Consider the following 16,108-nt stretch of genomic DNA (forward strand, 5'->3'; position numbering starts at 1 on the left):
ATAAAACGTACAATTACCCTTAACTGAGTCACACTGGCAATGACTGTTTGATAACCAGTGCCGTGTGTAAAGTAATTGTTGACGTCTAAGGTTTTGTCTGGTTGATCAGTTTTTAGTTAATCGTTAATAATAAATCTGTTATGTTGCATGAGATACTGTTTGGTTGCTTACTTGAATTCCCGGGTGTGGTTTGCTTTGTTAACTGCTTAATACTCGTTTACTTGTTCGCTGCTTAGTTCTTTTAATTCAAACTATTGCTTGTGTGATCAGCACTAAAACTTGTTACTTCATAATATTAAATCTGTTACACGAATTGCATTGACCGCATACTCCTTGTGATACGATACCCTACTTGCTCTAACTATTTAGAATAATTAGGTTTTTGATTGACTCAAACGACGGTCATCAGATTCATAATCAGGAATCGATACCCAGGTCCAAGCCCATTTCCAAAGCACCTAAGGACCCCTAATATGGAGTTGAAGAGAAGGAACTAAAGGAACAACTGCATGAGTTACTAGGGCTACTGAGCTAGGATTTATTAGTGCTTCATCATCGGTCACACCTATGCTATTTGTGAAGAAGTATTATACATGAACACATTTACCATCCAGAATCATTATCCGCTGTTGTAGTCTATTATGTATCAATGACCTTTTTAACCAACTTTATTGTGCCAATTTTCCTAACGAAGGAATAATCTAGTCAACGACACTTTTAAGTATTACCTAGTGAAATGCAAGAAACGCTTGATATCAGTTTTGTTACTTTTGTATGTTGAGTACAACCTGAATACCAACTCAGCCGACTCGTATTATTAGTGACTCGAACCCGAGTTAGTACCAACTCAACCTATATATCTTCACTTCTTATTTTTACCTTGCAATTTACAATAAAACTGGTTGAAAGAAAACCAATTATGATCAAAATATATCTTCACTTCTTATTTTTACCTTGCAATTTACAATAAAACTGGTTGAAAGAAAACCAATTATGATCAAAATATATTAAACAGCACAAGAATAATAATAATATTTAAGATCGTAAGCATGCATCAAGAATTAAATCAACCCGTTAATATTCTTCAAGTTTCAAGAGCAGGCAACTTGGAATCTAATCTTGAATCTGCAACGATAACCATTATACATTTATACTTACAAGTTACAACAAAATAATTAAAAAAAAAACTAAGAGAGGCGAAAATATAAAATACGTACCTTGTGTTGTTGTTTAGTCGTAGACGAGTTTCTTAAAGTACGGGATGATTTGTTGGACATGTTTCTTGCAAATAATATTCCCTTTGAAACAGGTGACATGATTGAATCCATAGGACTCGAATACCTACAAAATAATAATATCAAACCACAAACTAAATGGAACATGTTGAAAATTAAAAAACAAAACAAAGATTTGATTACATTTCTTGGTATTTGAAAGCCTTTGGGACAACAAGAGGAGTGGGAGTGGTGGCAGCCGGTGGCTGAGAATTCAACGGCGGAGTTGTTGGTGGAGACGTTGGATCCATTGATGATTGTTATTATTATTGTGCTTTGAAGAACAGAAGTGGAGTAAAAATGGTGGAAGAAGAATGAGAAGGTGGGTAGGTGGAAGGATGGTGGGCCATGGGGTCAAAACAGCCGTCCAAATGTGTGGGCCACGGTGGCGGCTGGTGGTGGTTTGTTGACTAGGTTGTTTTGTCGTCATTGAAAAACATATTCCGGCAAGGGAAAAGTAGTGACGGATTAATAGTAAGTTGGACGTGTAATGATGCTTTTATACATAATTAATTAATAGGAAAATTTATTTAATTGTTTTGGAAGTGTTCCATTAAATTGTATAATTTTATTTCTAAGTTAGTAAGTTGGTAGAAAGTACAAACCATCAAAACTTCTTCACAATATTTGATAACACTATTACACAGCCCGTATGATACACGAATAGTTAAAAAATAAAAAAAATGTCTATTATATGAAATTACCCTTTACAAAAACATAATAAAATAGTTAAATTTAATAATATACATAATAACATATTTGATGGAATCATAAGATATAAAAAAGAAGAAACAAAAATTTATAATTTATAAATCTCTAAAAACTTCTCTAAATGTAACATTGTATAGTGACCCGTGTTATTAGGAGAAATGTTAAAATCACTATATTTGAACATATTCAAAGGTTAACTTATACCCTTGGTTTAAAAAAGAGATAGGTGAAGCAAAGCGGCGTGGTTTAAAAAAGAAGCGTGAAGCGTCATTCGCAAAAGCGAACGCTTTTTGTACGTGAGGTGAACATACTTATATAATTTATATGTGAGTATTAGGGGTTTTTAGCGAAAGCTTTAGCATGCCGACCCATAATGTAGCTATATTAAGCATTATATATGATTTAAAATATAAACTACCTGCACATACAACCTAAAAAAAATATTATACAATATTTAGATCCTTAAAAACCACTTGCGTATGAAAGGCGAGTGCCTCAACTTCACTTTAGGTCACTTTTTGCATAAAAATCTCGCCTCAGGCTCGCGTTTTAAACGTTGCTCGCCTTGACTAGCCTGAAGCGAATTGGCCCTCGCCTTAGGTCACTTCTCGCCTTAGGCAAGGTTTTTTAAACCAAGCTTATAACATAATAATAGAATATTTTACGAAGTTGTATATATATTCATAATTCATTCATCTAGAATATTTCCCTTATTTATTGGAATTTTCAACTATAACACAATTGATTGACTTGATAAAATAAAAAACTGCCCACATGACATCGACGTGACATCCTATGTGAAGACCTATAATGATGTCACGTAGAAAAATCATTTTGCTTTAATAGTAATTGATTCATTGGTCATTTAAAAAAGAAATTGAAAAGTTCAATCGTTGAGTGACAAATGAAAATTTTATGGAAGGTCTTGATAGTTAGCCCATGACCCTTCGGTTAAAAAATATCGATAAAGCACATACTTCTTGAAATGGTTCATACATATCACCATTATCAAATAAAGTGTTTGAACAAATATTATAATATGCGTCACAGACAACTTTTCTCTTGTTAAGCTATCAACCGACTTTTAGAAATATTAAAAAAAAACATAAAACAATATGAACGGTTGACTTCATATCTCACATCACTCGGGTATTAGGGGTTAAGGATGACCAAATGGTACAGGGTATCGGTACCGAATCGAATATCGTTGGTACCAATTCGATATCGACTTCCTAAGGTTTCAGAATCGGTACGTTACCGAATTTTTGCCTTTGGTACCGTACCAATACCGTCCTTATTGCGGGTGGTTATAAATATTTAAAAGAAAAAACATTTAGGTTGTGTTCCAGGCTTCATTTAAAAAAATGGTTGTTCCTAGGTTTCATTAAAAGAGATGGCAACCGGCGGGTTTTTATGTTGTAAATGGCTTCCTTCCATTTTGGAAGGAAAGAAAATGAAAGGAAACGAAAGAGAAAAAAGGAAAGGAATAGAAATACTTCGTTTCTTTTCATGTCCTTCGTTAAGTAAACTCAGAAACACAGTATTAAAAAGTATTAAAAAAGTACCCGAAGGATGTATTGTTGTAAGAGTAATTTTGAAGGAGGTTGGTTCAAATGTCCAAAAGATTGTTTCTTAAAAGATATGAAACATTGATAAATTTCAAGAATTTTGGTTAATGATGGATACTATTCATTGAAGTTTACCACACTTAAAACATATTGTGCATTTTGAAACGTTATTTTTTATCCAAGAAAAAGAAAGATGGTTTTGACATGATAATGTGGAGTATTTTAATCATTAGATGTAAAGTTGACATTGAAAATATCACACACGGAGGTGGTTAACACAAAACAAAAGACACTTCCTCATTTTAGTTTTCTTTCCAATGCGAATCATGTTTCTGTCATGTGTCATGTTGAAACACCAAGTCTTGTTTTATCACTCCATCACCAATATATTGGCTTGCAGTTTTGTAGTAGTTCCTCCATGTGGCTCGTTCCACTAACTTTTTTTATGGGCTCATATGAACTGTTTCCATTTGAGTTCAGCCCAATGAAATTAGCATAGGCCCAATTAATTCGTTAACCCAACACATAGACTTAAATCCTTAATTGAAGCCGCTCTAATATAATTTTTTTTATTACTTCCCAAGATAATAACAATGAAATCATTTCCTAAGCTTCTATCTTCATTTTATTTTAGTGGCCAGGTCCATTTTGGCAAGTATTCTGACTTCATATCTCCTTACTTTTAAAATCTACATATCAAAACGAATCAAAGTAACATACTTTATAATAGTATTAGTGTGCTTGATAGATAAATAACATAATAAATATTGACATCTAAAATGAACCACTCAAATCTTTCCAATGTGGTGCAGCCGTGTAGTTGTAGGAATTAGAAAGTATGAGTTTTTTAATGGAGACTCAAGTTCAATCATCACTTACAACACTTTAGAGTGGACATGGGTGGCTTATTGAAAGAAAACTGAGATATTTATGATCTCCAGTTCAATCCTAATGGAGTCCGAGTTTTATCACTAATGGGCCTTCGAGTATGTGAATTTTCCCCAGAACTACAGATAACTTGGAAGCGCTTAAGCACTCCGTACGGATGGGTTGGGCCAGCTGGCAGTGACCTTTTTCCATTAGGTCATCACGTACGGAGTACCTAGGCATTCTATGTTTGTTCACCATTCAAAAACAAGGCAATTTACAACTAAACACAACCTTGAAATTTCGTATAGTTCAAGCCCACATTTAAATTTAAACTCATGTACCATTTTTTTTATCTTGATAATTCAGGAGTGTGTAAAAAAATCTCAATCTTGAACACAAAATGATAAAGCCCGAAATACTGAACTTGAATTATCTGAGAACTTAGATGTCTGAAATTTCAAATATCTGAATTTAAGGATTAGAGTTTTAACTTGTTTTAGGTAATCCGGATTATTATATCTATTAAAGTATCATTTACGAGTTTATGACTACTTCATTAAGGTACTAATTAGGTTATTTAAAAAATTCTTCTCACAGCATCACCTGCTAATCATAATCCTCGACTCCTTGTTACGTCTTCCTCTCTTATTTGCTCGACTTTACATATCATAGATTTTGCAAATTCACATATTCAATTTAGAGTTTCAGTCTTTCAGATATCTATTTCAGTATCTGAATAAAATCTGAAATTTCGTATTCGGAATCAAATAACGGATACTTAAATCAACTAAGAAATGTTCGGATATTTGAATTTGAACACCCTAGTCGGCATTGACACATAAAAACACAAACATCAGTTCCTACTTTCAAGGTAGAGAATCCACTTACATAAGCATGCATGCAAGAGTTGATTAAGAGAGAACATAAAGAGTTGATCAATGCATGCAAGCTAACTAGGAACGAATGGGACGAATATTGATGATCTAGTTCTATATTCGATTATAAAACCATGTCTCATACACGACTAAATATGGGTATTTACATGTGTCGGGTATCGAGCATATATGCAAGTATTAGGTGTACGGTGTAGTTGTGTACCCTTAAATTGGTTCACATATCGTAGTATCAACTAACACGTTCCTTTTCGCCAATGCGACCTTGGTCAGAATGCGGTGTGGTCCCGCATACCAACCAAAAAGTGTCATGGTTTGAAAAAACACAAAATTTAAGAAAGAAAGTTATAATGGTTGCATTTTTTTGCTTAACAAATAACTATAATGCCTTTGACATATATAAAAAGACAAAATTAAGAAAGTTTGAATGATTACATTTGTGTAAGGGTAAACATGAAAAATTGTTAATAAATTTTGAAAGTGGACAATTGTAATTTGACAAACTAAAAGGAAATGTGGACACTTTCATATTGACGGAGGGAGTAATATTTTGAAGTCCATTCGACCCAATCAAGCAAACAATTATCGTGAGGAAACATCTGTACTACAAAATCTACATAGAAATCGTACAATAAACACGTCCTACCGTCCACCAACCAACGTTACGTTAATGATCCGGACCTATGGAAAGATGAGAAATCCTAAAAAGATTTGCCAAGTCCTGCCATTTGAGTAGTTCCTGAGGCGAGGAATGAAGGGTCCCTGGTCCAAATATATACTATGCTCTGCCCCTTTAAATGTTACATGTTGTTTCACAGATAACATTTTAACCCAACGATCCTACACTTCCCAAAATTCAAATTTTAACCCTTTGATTATACTTTTTAACCTTTTGGTCCTATTCATTTATCGGTACACGTCACTTAATTATCTCCTTATACAAGTATAATTTTAATATATAGCTGAGACACTATTTAAACAACTCTCACGTAGTCACGTATGATTCTCAAAAAAAAAAAAAAAACTAATTTTTAAGGATATTTATATTCTTTCTACTTAAAACCAATCTACTTGGGATTGGTGCCCAACCACTCCTTTATTAGGCTATATGTAGTGGAGGGGCTATAATTGAGATCGAATTGTGACACGTGGCGCCCAGTCAGCATGAAGTGGAAATTTGTTTTTGGGGTGTAATGGTATAAGGGCTACAAGTTGGACCCACAGTGTGTTATTATATTATTTTTCTTTTTATAACTAAACTAATTAAATAAAAACCAATTTATTTAAATAATTAAATAAAATGCATTAAAATTAAAAAGAAATACAAAAAAAACATACCTAAAAAAATACATAACAAAAAATATTTAAAAAAATAACTAAAGAAAAAAATAAAAAAAAACATAACTAAAAAAAGAAACTAATATTTGTAATATTCGCACATTTTTTCACGTCGGCGTTGAAACAATAACGCGGCATCCTCGTGAAACCCCTCCGCTTTGAGGGATTCGTAGTCGTCTTTCATTTGTTTTAATTCGAACGTCTAGTTCAGCTTTTCTTGTTGTTTGTTGGATGCTCGAAGGTCGGCTCCAATTACGGTGGCATTTGTTTCCAAACGACCGACCAACTCGTTTATTTCAACGGGCTCCGTATTGAATCGTGTTGACGATGAACCTTCCCCCTTATTTTTCCTCGATCTCCAGCGTGGTCGAGGCAACTCCTCTACCTCATCGTTGTCGGGTATATTAAAATCTTCGGCCAAATTAACCGTGTCGTCTAAGAAGAAGCTACGAGCATCGGGGGAGGGGGGTGTTTGGTGTGCTCGGATTTGTCAACGACGATGTCTTTGACCTTTTTGAGGGTCGGGATGAGCCGGCTCGTCGGGCGACAGGAACGGTTGGTGCCCCGACCCAATTCGCGCAACCGCGTAGTTTTTTCCAACAATTCAAATACTTAAACGGTTTCCCGGGGCGCTCAACAGTTTGGCCCTGAGCTCGAAAGTTGCTTAAGGCTTGAGTTATGATGTCGCCGTCGTTATGCCCGCTACGCCAGCCGGGCCCCTGCAACCGATTAAATATGCCGGCAAATTTTTGACAATCGGCGTTAAGCCCCTTCCAGTGGGCTTGAACCGCTTCTTTTCCCCGGTAGTCTTCGGGTTTTTTGGTTATACCGAGCCAAGCTTCAAATACTTTCTTCCAAACACACCGGTGGCTTGAAAGTTAGCTACAAATTAAAATTATTTGTCACAATTAGTATACATTTTAATAAACACTAAATACATTTTTAATAAATACTTAATATTAAAAAACTTACCGACGTCGGGATCCTCCGAAATGACGATCCAAGCCCTTGCAAGGGCCACCTCCTCCTCCTCCTCGCTCCAATGCTTGTATGGATCACGTTGCGCCGTTGACTCCTCCGGTTGTTTTTTTTTTGTGTTTACTGGTCGGCTTTTTTCTTGAACCGGAGGCCCGTGACGTTTGCGTATCCGGTACCGTCACCGGCTCCGACTCCGGCGGTGTAGAACTGAACGCCGGCATTGTGTTTTGGGGGCTGAGAAAGTTGGCGTACATGTTTAGGTTCGGGTCTGAAAATTGATACGGATAGCTCGGTTGGTTCAGGTTCCTCGGGTTCCATTGTAAGTTCGGTTGGCTCGATTGCGAACCATACGTTTGACCAAAACCAGGGACTTGGTAGTTCGGTTGGTTTCGGTTGGCTCGATTGCGAACCGTATGCTTGACCGAAACCAGGGAGTTGGTAATTCGGTTGGTTCGGGTTGTTTCTAGGATTCATTTTGTTTATTTTTTGTAAGAATTTGGGTATGGTTTGTGTATAAAATAGATATAAAATGGAGAAGAAGGGTGTATGTTTATATATATATATATTGTTTATTTATTTTTTAAATTTGACCGTTTCACAACGGTCATTTAAATATAATATTATTATTTTTCTTCTCCATCGGCGACAAGTTAATCCCGCCCCTTTTCGCCCAATTATCGCCGGGGGGGGGGGGGGGTGGCGGTGTTCTTCCCAATTATCGCCCCAAATTAGTGCCCACTACACTCGGCCTTACATATGAAAACTTGCAAGTGCATCAATGCTCTGTCACTCTCTTCATTCTCATAACCTTCAACCTCTTTCTATTTAAAATATACTAGAATTTAGGGCCCGCGCTTCGCAATGGGACCGTTAAATCTAACAAAAAAACATAAGTAAAAATGTTAAACCATAAACTCGCTGCAAGTCAATGCGAAGTCAGTCTATATCAAGTTACGACTTCGAAACTAAACAAAATAAATAAACCCGTCAATGCAAAAATACAACAAATTAATTTTCATATGTGGAACCAAGAAGACCGGCATGTTACTGTTGCGAACCAACACAAATACGGTTCGTATCAGCGGTACAAACACAAATTCGGTTCGTATTAGCGGTATCAACACAAATTCGTCAACATAAATTAGTAATCCAAAAAAAATATTTTAAAGACGAGCTGGTATCATACGTTGACACGCGGATATAAACAATGCGACGATGAGATATTTTTAAATCACGAAGAAGTTTCGGTCATTGTAAAGACGAACTGTAAAATATATGAAAGCAAAATTTAAAAAAATCGTTTAACCAAAAATAAGATATAAAGCCGACACTTGTCCATATTTAGTGTTTAAAAATGTAGTTGGTTAAACATTTTAATTAGTTAACAAAAAAATTATAATAAAGAAAGTAAAGCCTGTTATTTTTTTTTTAAATTATGGTTAATAAATTAATGATTATAATAATTAATAAAATATTAAAAAATGAATAGTAAAAGGAATAGTAAAATTGTGAGGATGAGAAACCAATCTACTTTTTAGTAATCCAAAAAAAATATTTTAAAGGCGAGCTGGTATCAAACGTTGACACGCGGATATAAACTATGCGACGATGAGATATTTTTAAATCACTAAAAAGTTTCGGTCATTGTAAAGACGAACTATAAAAAATATGAAAGCAAAATTTAAAAAAATCGTTTAACCAAAAATAAGATATAAAGCCGACACTTGTCCATATTTAGTGTTTAAAAATATAGTTGGTTAAATATTAATTAGTTGACAAAAAATTTATAATAAAGGAAGTAAAGCCTATCATTTTTATTTTTAAAATTTTGATTAATGAATTAATGATTATAATAATTAATAAAATATTAAAAAATGAATAGTAAAAGGAATAGTAAAATTGTGAGGAGAAACCAATCTACTTTTTAATATATATAATAATTATTAAGGGTTTTACATGGCTTTGGTGATATCGTGCGGGCCCAACTAGGGTCTCCTCCGTACAACTATTAAAGTGGTCTCTAAACGTATCTTTTATATAGCTGGTGTTGCCCTGATGGTGCTTATATATCTTGTATGATTGTCTAGTACCGATGGTGCCACCCTCATGTACCTTCTACCTGGGTGGCATCTTCATATTAGCCCTTTGGGGGTGCGCATTTGTGGTTTTGTCCCCTCTGGCATCTCCCACCAACATCTTGGCCCTTTGGTGATTTGGACTTGACCCGGATCCTGGACCTAGGGCTAGCGATTCTTGTATTGACGGGTTTAACATGTTAGAAACAACGTGATTAACACAAGTATCAAACATGAATACGACCCGTACCAATAAGGGAAAATGATGAAGTGTAGCATACTATTTTCAATTATTAAGAAAATACAAAACTCATATACCACATTTATTTGATTAACAAGTCTTGTCATGTCTCAAACAACTACCCAATTGGCAGCCCGTTAGACCATATCTCTTTATGTATGTAGTTGATATTTGAGTTACTTAAACTTATAATTTTGTTATCGCTTTTGTTTAAATAAACCTAAACCGAAACCAATAAGTAATAGTGTGGTTTGGATTGGCTTGGTTTACACTAATAATAAAGCGTTACCAACTAACTGTCATATGGTTTGTTTTATAAATTGTTCAAACCACGCCATAAACACCTATACTAATCATTATACCCATGTTGCGAATATTGTTGTTGCTTTAATGAAAGGGTGATGTTAGAGACACCACCCAAAAATTAAAACACCCACCCACTACGCGGCTTATCGACCGATCCGCCGCGGATCACACCTTTTTGTCCTATTATGTCAAAGGTTTTGTCTTATTATGTTTGTACCAAATACGCGGCTGATTGAGTGATCCACCGCTTATCGAGTACACATCAACATCGGCATATCAAATCCGTCATAAACCGTACCTAATACGCCGAGGATCGATCGATCCGCCGCTGATCAAGTCAATAATTTAATTTTGGTACATCCATCTCCCTTTCTCTACATATATCATGCTCATTTATCATATATCATCAAAATATTGTAGACAATATTTTTCGTTGATTAGATTTAGAAAGTATTTGTGTTTTGTGTTTGTTAAACTATAATGGATTTATATGATATTTTGTTTGGTGACGGGAACGACGAGTAGTTGGGCTACGCATACAACGATCAGCCGGAGCAGTCGGGCTTGCCAGATTTGAATGAACTTCCCGACTTGAACCATGAGCCGGGGTATGGAAATATCGAGCAGTACGACTTACCAAATCCTGACCAGGTTATTTAGTATGTTTATATAGTACAACAACGCGTTAGTTATTTTTCAAATATTATACGTTGTCTTGCCAAAATATTTTTTATCAGGGGTATATCATATACGGCGGTAGTCACCCTTCGTGGCCGGAGGATAATAGGACATCGTCTAATACATATGAGGCCAGAGTCGAGGAGTCTTATGGTCAGTCTTCGCAGCAGTTACATGTAGACGGCCCGTATTACGGAACTCAGAATTCGTACCAGTTACCTTTAAGAGAGCAACCATACATGTCAAGACCAGTCACGAGCAACGTCGTTGATAGCATTCAAGAGGGTCACCGCGAAGGAGGCGATGACGATGTTGATGATGATGATAGTGGTGGTGGTGGTGATCGTTTCATACGGGAGACGTCATTTTCTTATGTAACTAATAATGTATGACCTATTTTGTTTTTAAAAAAAATATTATTATTATTCTTTTTCAACACGTTACTAAATATTACTTTATTTACATTGCTTGATATCAGTATTTTGATTCTGTTGCTGAGTTGGTGGATTGGGTTAAGAAGACTGGACGTGAGCATGGTTGTGTTATCTCAGTCCAACGTTCAAGGGAGAGAAGTGTTGAACTTGTATGCAATCGAGGTGGGGAACCAAAACTCAAGGGAACGGTGAGGCATACCGGGAGTATTAAAAGGGGTTGTCCATTTAAACTTGTCGGGAGGTACAACGCGCCAGGTGATTGTTGGAAGGTAGAGGTTGTCAACGAGACGCACAACCACGATCCCGTTTTGTTTGAGGAGGGGCACCCGACACTAAGGAAACTGACCGACGAGGAAATTGATATGGTTGCGACGTTGCATAGGCAGGGTCTGAGGCCTGCTAAAATTAAGTCAGCCCTAAAGAAAAGCTTTCCCGGTAACAAATGTATTACTAGGGATATAAACAACGTCGTGAAGGTTCTTCGTGACCAAGATAAAATTGGTGACACCCCCATGCAGGTACTTGTTGTCAGAATATTATTATTTTGTAAGTGTCTTTTTAATATATAATATTTTGAATATATATTGTTTTGTTTTATCATATATAAAAAATATATATTCTGTAAGATTTAATAAGAATATTATTAATAATATTATTTTATTATAATAATCATGTTTAATAAGAATATTTGTAATATTTATTAATTTTTTGTTAAACCCAACGTAGGTACTTGAAAACTTTTTTCAAACCCATGGGTTTACCTTTTGTAGGTTCCCGGACGGATCGTACACGGGATGTCGCTAACAACACAGGTGCGGAATCCCTGCGTAGGTAGATACGAGTGTAGAGTATGTAGAGATCGAACACACAAGCAATAAACCAACCACGTTATATTGATAACAAACACGTGACCCGAGGTCACTGTTACAGACAATGACACGTAACACACGAAGTGAACAACTGAAACGAAACCCTAAACGACCAACACAAACTGTTTCGGCTGAAACAGTTTATATACACGACAACTTCGCCATAGGCGAAGTTGTCAATAACTTTGCTGGTTCAACAAGTTCGCCAGAGCGAACTTGTTGACAACTTCGCGTGTTACAAATATAAACATAATCAAAACATAATTGCATTACAGACTCGATTACAAATGCTAGACTATGAACTACTGACACACATGTACCAACAGACTCCCCCTTGGCAGTAGCTTCATATCTTGATCTTCAAATCTTGAGTCTTGTAATCTTGCATCTCTACGCGTGCGCTCTTTCTCTAACACATACCGACACCACCCGTTGATATTTCCTAGCTTGATCCTTCCAAGCAGGAATGTAGAAGGTCTTCTTCTCGTTGAGCACTTTCAGATCAGCCTGCGATAGATTAACAAGATGCATCGGGTCGTAAACCCGAAGTACTTCTTGTTCATCCTCATCTTCCATTACCGCCTCAGCTGTCTCACAATCCACGTACCACCATTTTAGATCTTTGAGCACGTCCTTGGGCATGAACTTCATCGGTACTTCTTTAAGGCACCGGATCGGTTTGTATTTCATAACCATCCAAGGTTTTCCATCAACTCTCAGACCTCTATCCTTGTCTTCGACAAGTTTCCCTTTTTGTGGTTTCAGTAGCTCAAACTTTTTCTCTTTAACGCACTCTTTCCACACGATCTTCACAATGATTCTAGCCATGTTGTCTTCACTTCTGTTTACCAATCCCAATCTGGCTAAATCTTTTACTTCACATTCTGGCAGTGTGTTTAGAGATCTCAACTTTCTCTGGAAGTACTGAATGCCATCGTATCTCTTGATCACGAAGAGCCGCAGCTGCTCGTCGTATAACCAGCAGATAATACCTTTCTTGGCTTCCGCGTATCCCTTAATATTGTAACTTTTTCTGAACATCTTAGGGACCGCCGGCTTCTTCGTCTTTACGAACCAGTGGGCACAACCCTCCTTCCATTTCGGTTGTTCCTCCCACTCAGCATCTTCCTCCACGTTCTCATCACCCAACTCTGGTCTCTCAACCTCCGGAATCTCGTGTTCCACGGAGTCATCTACAATCTCACCTTCCTCTAATACGTTTTCAACCGTAATCTGCTCTCCAATCCTCTCGATCTCATCAACTGGCAGCACATCATCTTCAATCATAAACTCATCATCCTCCTCATCCAACTCTTTCAATGCGTCGATAACATCTTCAACATCAGCATCATCATCAACATCTACAACATCGTCACCAGCTGGATTTGTAGACTCCCCCTCAGCTGTGGAAGCCCCAAGAGCCTGAGAGGTTCTTGGCAGCTCACCACCTGCACCTTCCGGTGCATTGGGATCATCGTCATGATCTTCTCTCCGTTTCGTCCTCAACTCATCTCCCCTACAAGTCTTCTCCCCCTGAGATGCCAAGAATGCCTTGAAGGCATCTATAACTTTACCGTGTTCAACCAGGAGGGCTGCTTGTAGTCGATTGGATTCCACTAGGCTTTGAATGGTCTTTGTCTGATCAGCAACAATCCGCTCTAGTGATGTAATCCTCTCGGAATCTGAAGTAGGCGTTGGAGTTGGCGGGACATCAGCAGCAGAAGTGACCGCAGGTGGTACACTTGGTAACCCTGCAGTAGTAGTGACGGTCGACTCCACAAATCGTGCAACCACCACCGGTGTAGTAAGCGATTGGGGTGGTAGAGACACAACTGCTGGGGCCGACGTCTCGACAGCAGTAACCTGTGCTGTAGTAGGAATAAGAGACATACCAGACAAGGCAGGTGGAGCAAAACGTACCAGCCTCGAAGATTCTCCAGCTCCGGAACCCATACCTGTCCGTTCTCTTCGTGAACGTCTGAGCACAATCTGCACTGCCTCCTCTTCATCAACTTCGTCCTCATCCTCGTCTACAGTTCTCGGCCTCTTTCCCGTAATTCTCTCCCGAGACACCATAAGTCGTCTCGCTTCAGCAAACGTTTCGTCTAGATCGGAGTCAGCTACCGAAGTAACTGCTCTAGTAACATCCACAAACTGAGGACCCGAGACATCCATATCAAACACACCCTGTACGCCAAAGGCAGCAGCAAGATCAACGTCTTCAGCAGTAGACACAGCAGGAGATACCGCAGCTGGCACAGCAGCAGAGGCAACAGTAGATACAACAGGCGCAGCTGATACAGCATGTGGTGCTGCCGCCTGATGTGGCTGTGGGTCTCTGAACTCGTCCCCTCCTGCAGGAACATACCCCGGGTTGATAAGATACCCGAACAGTGGAGTATGCCTGGGACGCAGCTCAGGCTTGCTACGAGTGCTCGAAGTTCGGCACTGAGCAAAGATACGTTTCGTCACGCATTCGACGTATCTAATTGGGCGTCTTTGCGGTAGCGACGGAGCGACATGATTCAAAATCATCTGTAAGAAACGAGGATACATAGTGAATCGCTCGCGCTCCACAGCCCTTCGCTGACGATCGATCTCGTAGAATATCAGCTGACTAAAAGAATATCGGCGGTTGTAAGTCAGCGCTATCATGGCTGACTGCATCGTCGCGCCCATCCCATCTGTTCCTGCCTTCCTGCCGGACATGCATACAATCAATACATGCATCAGGAAGCGCCATTGATCCAGCAAAAACCCTTTCCTCCTTTGCGAGTCCCCCAGCGGACCCGAATAACCCATCCTCAAATAAGCTCCATCACGGAAAGGAGCTACGAATTCCGTTGGGTCATCTCTTGTTTCTTCACCGAACTGCAGAGCCAACCGTATATCTTCCGAGGAAAACTGTATGTTATGACCATTTACGGTTGCTCGCATCACCGGAGGCTCAGGCCTGCAATCATAGTACACTGTCTGCCAAAAGTCTTCAATGTTAGGCAGAGAAATGGGCAGTGTATTTGTGATCGCATGAAAGACTCTTGATCGTTGGAGAAACGTGATAATCTCCCTGTAGTCTTCTACGCCTCGTGCGTCTGGATCTAAAGTGATGTACTGGTTATGGGCTGGAAAGAATTGTCGTTGATCATCACCGTCGTCACCACCAGCACCTCCAACAGTAGCCATATCTGCACAAAACAAAACAAGTTAGAGAACAGTTAAACAATTTACAAGTTCGCATTGTACCACGTGCGAAGTTGTGATTAAACTTGTACAGGCGAACTTATAGGTGAGGCGAAGTTGGGAACAACTTCGCTTCAACTGTAAGTTCGTCAAAAAACTGTTAAGTAAATTGGTATAGGCGAAGTTGATGATAACTTCGCCTTATCACAACATCGCCACAGGCGAACTTGAGTTCACGGCGAAGTTACGGATAACTTCGCCACAGGCGAAATTAAGCTTCAGGCGAAGTTGCGGATAACTTCGCCTTAACCATAACTTCGCCTGAATCTGAAACGGCGACTGTTCAGATTCAAAGGCCATAGATTCGATGTTTTCGCAACGATTTGACGATCCAGGAGTAGAGAACAGCTTATATTAATGGTTTTGAGACGAAAAGGTCGTCCATGAACACGTAATACATGGTTGAAAAACTAGGTTTTGAAGGTTCGACGACCCGAGGTCTCGAACCGGGTAAAACTATAACGAACGAGGAAGTTTGGGAACGATATTGACAACACATACCGTCAATGAATAATAGATACTGAAATCAAAGATCGAAAACGGAATGTAAACAAGATCGCCGGAAAAATTTGGATTCAGATTAAAAGTTCGCCGGAAATTCGAATACAATGGTACTGTTCCAGAAAAAAGCCT

At 38.2% G+C, this 16,108-nt stretch overlaps 1 long non-coding RNA gene across 1 annotated transcript; it reads right to left on the reverse strand.

The window, feature by feature from the left end:
• Positions 1 to 1,048: 1,048 nt before the first annotated feature.
• LOC143595458 (uncharacterized) lies at positions 1,049 to 1,716 on the reverse strand. Its single transcript, XR_013146531.1, has 3 exons — positions 1,419 to 1,716; positions 1,218 to 1,341; positions 1,049 to 1,125 (listed from the first exon to the last, which is right to left on the reverse strand). It is a non-coding gene; the product is annotated as an uncharacterized LOC143595458 (long non-coding RNA).
• Between the last annotated feature and the right edge of the window lie 14,392 nt (positions 1,717 to 16,108).

This window comes from Bidens hawaiensis, unplaced genomic scaffold (assembly GCF_021521415.1).
Source record: "Bidens hawaiensis isolate Kalapana, Puna unplaced genomic scaffold, B.hawaiensis_p1.1 tig00001721_1, whole genome shotgun sequence".
NCBI lineage: Eukaryota > Viridiplantae > Streptophyta > Magnoliopsida > Asterales > Asteraceae > Bidens > Bidens hawaiensis.